The 6,556-nt window shown below is 47.1% G+C and overlaps 1 pseudogene; it reads left to right on the forward strand.

The window, feature by feature from the left end:
• The first annotated feature begins 5,242 nt into the window (after positions 1 to 5,242).
• LOC114506093 lies at positions 5,243 to 6,213 on the forward strand (annotated as a pseudogene).
• The last annotated feature ends 343 nt before the right edge of the window (positions 6,214 to 6,556 follow it).

A 6,556-nucleotide genomic window follows, 5' to 3' on the forward strand; every position in this document is an offset into this window, starting at 1 on the left:
CAGGAAAGGCCTATTCTTCAGACATCGCCCCGGCATCTCCCACTCACACCTCTGGGGAGAAGCTCACTCATAGGGCAAGACCGGGACCCAGTCACTCACTTGGCGACACATTTGAGGCAGGATGGGGAGGAGGCAGCAGCCAGCAGAGCCAGGCTCAGTAGGGGCCGATGGAGCGGCGCCCAAACAGCCCACAGGATCACAGGCCACACTGTTATTACTTTTTAATTAAAATGGCGTCTTTCCCCCTTATTACAAAAGCCATGTCTGTTTATTATAGCAAAACTAGATGGGCCAGACCAGGAAAAAGAAAAAATTAAAAACGACCCATGACCCAGAGAGAGCCACTATTAATGCCTGCTGTATTCAGGAGTCATAAACTAAATGCACAGGGGCCAGGCAGTTATAAGTATGAATTGGATGGTATTAAAATTAATATAAATGTGTGAGTCTGGTGAATTAATTTATATGAGAATTAATGTAAATATGTGAATTGTGACATTAAAAAATATCAGAACTGTTTGAATATGTGCAGAAATAGCTAGTATAGACATTTAAAGATCAAAGAGATTTTAAATGACTTAGGCTCCAAGGGCCACCAGTTTGAAACACCTGCTGTGTATCTTTCCAGATCTATCTACAGATGTACCTATCCATCCAGGTATCTAAAATACACATGTATGTACATGTATAAATATGTATATGTATAAAAGGTACAAACACACATACATATGTGTATACATATAAACACATACATATACACATATGTCAAATGGAATTTTACGTGGATATGCAATATCATATTCAGATAAATGTGGAAGAGCTTAGGTTGAAGGAAGATTGGGGGCTAGTACCTCCACTACTTCTTGCCAGCTTCTCACCCAACAGCAGCCTCCAGAGAACTCTGGGCAACCCAGGAATCTGGTTTGAGAACCAGTCATCTATTCCACTGGTCCCTAGTCTTTAGCATTTTGTGGACCAGTCAATTCTACCTTCCAAAAACTAAGGGCTACTGATCTAGGGTTGCCAACTTTCTATTCATCAAGAGTGACAGGCATGCCCAGCTGCCCTCTCAATACCTCTTTCCTACCACTCTGCCCCTTTCTTTCCTGGTTTTATTTGGGGGGCCATGCACTCTATCCCAGGTAATAAGTCATCATGCTGGGTAAACCCAGCATGATAATCTCACTTCCTTTTGCCAGATTGTTGTTTACCTAGACTCCCTTGCAGCTAAGAGTGGCCCTGTGACCTAATGCAGCTAAAGTGACAAAGAGGAAGTCTGCTGAAGACTTCTGAGAAAGCTTTTGCTTCCCTGTAAAAGGCAAAATGTCATTGGAACCATCTCATCCCCCCTCTTCCTACCTTAAACATGAATATAAAGCCAAGAGCAGTGACAACCTTCTTGGGACAATGAGGGAAAAGGCAAAAGAATCACAGAGACTCCTCCCTGCCTAGCACTGGTGAGCACTAAAACTTTCCCAATGGTCACTATCTCCAGACCTCTTTCTTTCAATGTGAAGAAGAAGCCCCTATTCACTTATTCTACTGTGAATAAGTTTTTGTTAGGTGCAGCTTGGAAAGAAGTAAAAAGTTAGCCATTATCATCAAGCCAAAGAAGTAAAATAGAGATAATATGATGGAAAACAAAAGTTTTATGAACATCTTGCTGTTGTCTTTATTTTTCTGATTTTGCCATCGACTAGCAAAAACTTTTCACTGAGCAGCCTTGGCCCGTGGACAAACACCTGGGCACTGCCGGTCTTTTCTGCAGCAGCAGGTCGAGTGAGCACAGAAGAGCCCTCAGCAGGGCTCCAGTCATTCGATGGCCCAGACTCCTGTTGTCAGGCATCTAGACTGTTTCCAGCCCCTTCCTATACAGCATCCCAGTAAACATCCTTGAGACTAAATCTTTGTCCTCGTCTTCACTGATTTTCTTAAGATAAATTCCTAGAAGCAGAATGTGAAGGTGGAAGAATATATGTTTTCAGCTTTAGCTCATACTGCCCGACTGTCTTCCACAAAGGAAACATCAAGTTGCACAGTCCCTTTCCCACAGATGTTTTGCACAACTTGGGTTGACAACCCGAGTCATTCCAAGATCCTTTCCAAACTGCGCTCTGGGCCGAGGTGATGTGAGTTGGCCAGCCTCTGCCCGCTGTGACCAGGCGTCCTGAGTCACACACCTGTGCCACTTCCAGCCCCTCGAAGACCAGAGCCACTTGCATATTTACAAGTGGTCACTGCCCATCTTACAATGTGTCCTTCCCCGTGTTCCCAGAGCTTGGGGAATAAAGTTAGGGCCGGTCAGCTTTAGACACAGGCTGTACCACCTGGGCCTGCTGACACTCCCAGTCTCATCGCCTACCTTTCTCTGGCACATGCACTCACATCCTGAGCTTCTGTGCTTCTGTGCCTTTGTACATGATGTTCCTGTTACTGGGAAGGCCTTTCCTCTCTTCCTAACTCACTGTCACTCATCTTTCAAAAGCTCAAACGTCACTGCCATCAGGAAGCCGCCTTGATCTCCGCAGTCTGGGCAAGAGCCCCACCCACCTCTGAAAGCTTTTTCCTATAATACCCTGGTCACAGTCTGCAGCAACTGCCTGTCTACCTGCCTTACCTCCCCCCTCCCCCACACTGGACTGATAGGTTCTCAAAGCAGAGAGAGCCAGGGAGAAAGAACACCCTTTGAGGAAACCCCTGGCCTCCTCCCTGCTCTCCACACTATAAACTCTGCCTATACTTCTAGCCCTGGAGCAAAAATCTCACAGCCCCACCCTGGAAATCTTACCTGGTAGCCTCAGAACCCATCAGCCCCCTGAGCACCGGGCTCACTTGGCCTTGCCCCCGAGGACACAGTTGCCAGAGAGCAGGGCCTAGAATCATGCCTGGGCTTTGTCACTGTGTCAGTTCCCTTGGGCTGCTATAACAAAATACCATAGACTTGGAGCTTCAACCACAAACACTTATTTCTCATAGTCCTAGAACCTGGGAAGTCCAAAATCAAGGATCCAGCAGATTTAGGGTCCAGTGAGGGCCCTCTTCTTGGTTTGCGAATGGCCACCTTTTTGCTGGGTCCTCATATGGTGGAAAGAGAGAGGACCCTGCTTTCTTCCTCTCCCTACAAGGACACTCACTAATCCCACCATGGGATCCCCACTCTCATAAACTCATCTAAACCTGATTACCTCCCAAAGTGTCCACCTCCTAATGCCATTATGTTAGAGGGGGAGCTTTAACATAGCAATTTTGGAGGAACACAGACATTCAGCCCATAGGACCACTGACAACCTATACAACAAGAAGCACATTCATCCCCTGAGCCTGAGCCCTCCTTCTGTACAAGGCATGGCAAAGGAAATCCTCAACCAGCCAGTAAAGTCTAAAGGGGGCGCTTACGGTCTGTAACTCCATCTTTGCAGCATCCATTCCCCTTTCTTCTGGAAACTGCTCTGGTCTCCTTCCTTCAGTCCAGGAGGGCTGGGGATGGAGCATTGGACTTAGGTATTCCCTCACCACAGTGATTGGCATGAGGGCACTGAGAGCCAATTAGAATGAATCTCCCAACTGCTGCTGAGTTTTCTGGAAGACTGGCCCTGCCTTGTGTAGCTCTGGAGTCAAAGGCTGGAGCTACCTAGGTTGCTGGAGAACAGGGTCCACAGAGACAGACAGAGAGAGAGGCCAGATTCTGATGACATTGTTGAGACCCTAGATCTAGCTTATTTGATTCTCTCTTCTCTCCCCTTCCCTCTTTTTTCTCCTTCTTGCCCTTATTTCTCCATATGCCGTCCCTATCTCCTACATCCCCCATATCCCCAGCATCCTGCTCCCTCTGCTGTCCTACCCACCTCATGTGCAGGTGTTTCAGGCTCAGGTCTGTACTGGCCCGGCTGTAATCTTGACCCTAGCAGGGGTGGGGGCTGGGCCCTCAGACGGATCGCGAGGAACAGGCTGCAGAGGGCACATGCAAAGGGTAGAGCCTGGGTGACAGGCAGTGTTCCTAGGAGCCTCCTCAGGGCATTTGTTTGGTCTGGGCTCGTGGCCCGGTTGGCGTTAGCAGCTCTTTGTTAACAGCTGAACAACCATACCAGCTCCGCACAGCACAGGGGGACGTCTTGCTCTTCATCTCTCCCATCTGCTCATTATCGGGACAGTTTAAAGTCAGCACTAGACGGTGCAGGGAGAACTCAAGGGAGAGGTTTCTATTTCTATCCTGTGATTTTAATATCATTCTTATAATGTTAATTGGAAGGAAGCGCCAGAGACATCTATGCCATCACCTGGGTCCATACAGCTCCTCATCCAAGTCTGGCTCATCATCTCTTCCCAGGACCATTGCCTTTTGATGCTTGCCCTACTGGTAGCTTCTAATCTGGCCTCCAAATCACCAAGAGTGTGCTTTGTCTGCAATGGAAAGTGCCCGTTCAGGTCACTTCACAATTCAGAGAGTGGGTTGGTTCTATTCTGCTGCATAACAAACCACAAACATAATGGGCTTTGCAAGCTATTGTCCTCAGAGATTTGTTAACTATAGTCCTCAGGCTAACTCTGACCCACTGCTTGTTTTTGTAAAATAAAGTTTTATTGGAACACAGTCATGCCTATTTACGTACGATCTATGGCTACTTTTGCAGTTTAATGGCTATAACAGAGACTATGTGGTCTGCAAAGACTAAAATATTTTTACTTTCTGGCCCTTTATAGAAAATGCTTGCCAACCCCTGGATTAACACAATAATAAGAATCTATTATCTCTCATAGTTTCTGTGGGTCAGGAATTTGAGCACAGCCCGGCCAGTGGTTCTGGCTCATGAGGTTCCAGTTAGGCTCTGGCCGGGGCTGCGCTGCTCTGAAGGCTTGACTTGGGGCTGAAGGATTCTCATTCAGGAAGGCTCATTATTGTGCCTCCTGGCTATGGGCTGGGCCTCAACACGGGGTAGCTTGAGTGTCCTCATGTCACAGTGGCTGCTGTCCCCAGAGTGAATGATTCGAGAGAACGAGGGAGAATCTAGTGCCTTTACAAACTAGACTCAGAAGCTATATATTGTCACTTCTGTCACATTCAATTGACCGCACTCACCAGCCCTGATTCAACACAGGAAAGGCAGGAGCCATTGGGAGCCTGGACTTGGCCGTGGCTGCCACATGAGGTGTGTGTTCAGGCTTTTGCAGTCCTGTAGGTCTGTCCGGTCTGCCATTTGACAGCCAGTCCTCGGAGCCATCTTCCCCGACCCCCACACCCGCCATGGACAAGCTGCTCAACTCCATAGGACAGCTTAGCTACCACATCCAGGAGAAAGACATCCAGTGCTTTTTTGTTGGCTATAGCTGCCTCCTCGAAATAGACCTCAAAAATAGACACCCCTTCTTGGAGTTCATGGACTCCCAAGACACCAATGATGCTCTGTACGAGCTGAATGGCAAGGATCTCTGCGGTGAGCGCATGATCAGCTCCTGAAGTCGCCGGTGGTGGAGCTGGATGCAGTGGCTGGAGAACTTCTGGAAGAGACAAATAGGAACCACCTATTCGTACAGAATTCAGGCTGATGGTAGAAAATCTTTCTAGTCATTGCAGTTGGCAAGACTTAAAGGATTTCATGAGACAAACAGGTGAAGAAACCTAAGCAGATGCTCACAAAGTACTCACAAAGAAATAAAATAGAATTTCATGTGTACTCTGACATGAAGTGTGCTTTGGATAAACTGGGTGGCACAGAAGTAAATGGCAGAAACACTAGGCTCCTTGAAGATAAAGCACAAATTAGTCACAGGCGGTCTTACTCTAGAAGCAGATCAAGGTCAGAGTCTAGAAGTGATAGTTTGACCATGAGGTATCTCAAAAAGTCAACCCTTGATCTAGGTCTCAGAGCAAAGGTTGTTCACGTTTTTGGTCAAAGGCCGGAAAGCTAGGTAAAAAAGCGAATGGAAGCCCCAGTCAGATGGAGGCTCACATTTGCAGTCTGGAAACAGGTCTAAGGATGAGCACGAGACATCTCAAAGCAGGTCTCATTCTCCATCCCATTCCCCTGAAGAAAATGCAAAAGGTGCTATAAAGTCGACATCTAGACGGAGGAGCCGGTCTTTCTCCAGTTCGCCCCTACCCACTCCACCCTCAGAGGCTCATTCAGGATCCCCTCTACCAGAAAGAACTTGAAGATGCTCTTCTAGATCCTGTTCAAAGAAGGGTCACAGTCCAGACAGAGTTCCAGAGATTGACCCAGAACTCTACTTTCTTTGCACGCTATCACCGAGCACTTTCCCACCTGCTTAGGCCCTTACTGTTCCGTATTCGTACTTGGCTTCTTCTGCAATAGGAACCTCCTGAAAACAAAGGCACATAGAAATTTGATTCATGGCCAAATTCGATGAAAAAGATGACGTTCTAGAGAGGTGGTGGCATGAAGAGCTCTCTCCTTTGTGGAATTAAGATAACTGATTTTATAGCTCCTGAGCTAAAATAAGTCTTGTAAAGATAAAGCTCAGTTAGGTTTGTTAAAGTATTTCAGCAGGATCTGCAGCAAAGGTTTCGCTGTGTGGTTTGCCTACTTTTAAATGAACT

This window comes from Phyllostomus discolor, chromosome 9 (genome assembly GCF_004126475.2).
Source record: "Phyllostomus discolor isolate MPI-MPIP mPhyDis1 chromosome 9, mPhyDis1.pri.v3, whole genome shotgun sequence".
In the NCBI taxonomy this organism is placed as follows: Eukaryota; Metazoa; Chordata; class Mammalia; order Chiroptera; family Phyllostomidae; genus Phyllostomus; species Phyllostomus discolor.